Raw genomic sequence first — 1,238 nt, forward strand, 5'->3', positions numbered from 1 at the left:
CACCGTGACGTCACTAACCAGTAGGTGGCAGTAGTGTTCTTTGACAAACATGGATGCCTCCAGTAAAGCACATTCACATGAAAATTACTCTGAATTAGAAACACTGATCATTTATTGAACAGGATGGAAGAATTTCAGATTTAAAGAACTTTCAGAAGTTTGAATTCTGATTGTTTTCCTTTAAACTCATGTTGCAGCCGAGTTCAGAGAAGAAATCAGGACATAAACATGAAGAGTCAAACTTTTTTGCTCTAAAAGGTTCTTAGTCCACATAGAGAGAGTGATTAACTGTTTACTGCAGCTACAGTGTTTATATCTAGGAGGTAAAACAGATGATGCAATCATTTTAATGATGAAGGCTTTCTGTTGGATACCTGCTCTCTTTCAGCAGTTTTCAAGAAGCTGCATTATTTCTCTGTGAAAAGCTGCATAATTGCAGCGCTGAGAGGCTGGCTGAGCTTTTGTAGCGGCTGCTTTAGGAGATGAGTTCAAACTGTTTTATTGCTTTATTACAGGGGCCCCCAAAATGGGACCTGGACCCCCAGGGGGTTTGTGAGACACAATGAGTGGCGTGTCATCATGGTCTTCCCAATCATTGTTTTATGCCTGAGGTACATGATTGGCAGAAATATATGATATAAATGTGATCATCCTGTGGAATAAACATAAGATAAATTAATAGATTCAACATTTATTTATTCATTACTTTGGTCTAATATTAAATATATTTATTTTTATTATAAAATGTAAAATAAAATAATTTAATATTCATTTAAAAAGATGGATTAGATGATTTAATGGCCTTTAAAAATATATTTATATAGGAATGAATATAATTACTTTATATTTAGAAATGGATTTATCCTGAAGGAATTATAAAGGTAACCCTTTATAGCACGCTCAGTGAAATACTTTGAAAATAAAAATTTCAAGCCAATAGTGTTATTGGAATCCAGGACAGATCTTATTACCTTTGAAACATTCAAAAAATATGGATGTTTTGATGGTAAAAATGATTGTCAATGTAATAAGAAGAAACACCAACTTGCCTGAAAATATTAAGGAAAATAAAAAAAATGGTTCTGTAAAGAAATTCATGAAAAACACTGAGAGTGAAAGAAACAAATTTTATTTTGGTGCACCATAACCTTAGAGGCATTAATGCTGATACTGGCACTTTCTTTTTTTTAGTTTATAAACCTAAATATAATAGTTAACTAGACTTATTAACTTTTTAA

This window comes from Cyprinodon variegatus, unplaced genomic scaffold, assembly GCF_000732505.1.
Source record: "Cyprinodon variegatus isolate N-32 unplaced genomic scaffold, C_variegatus-1.0 Scaffold1077, whole genome shotgun sequence".
NCBI classification, from domain to species: Eukaryota; Metazoa; Chordata; class Actinopteri; order Cyprinodontiformes; family Cyprinodontidae; genus Cyprinodon; species Cyprinodon variegatus.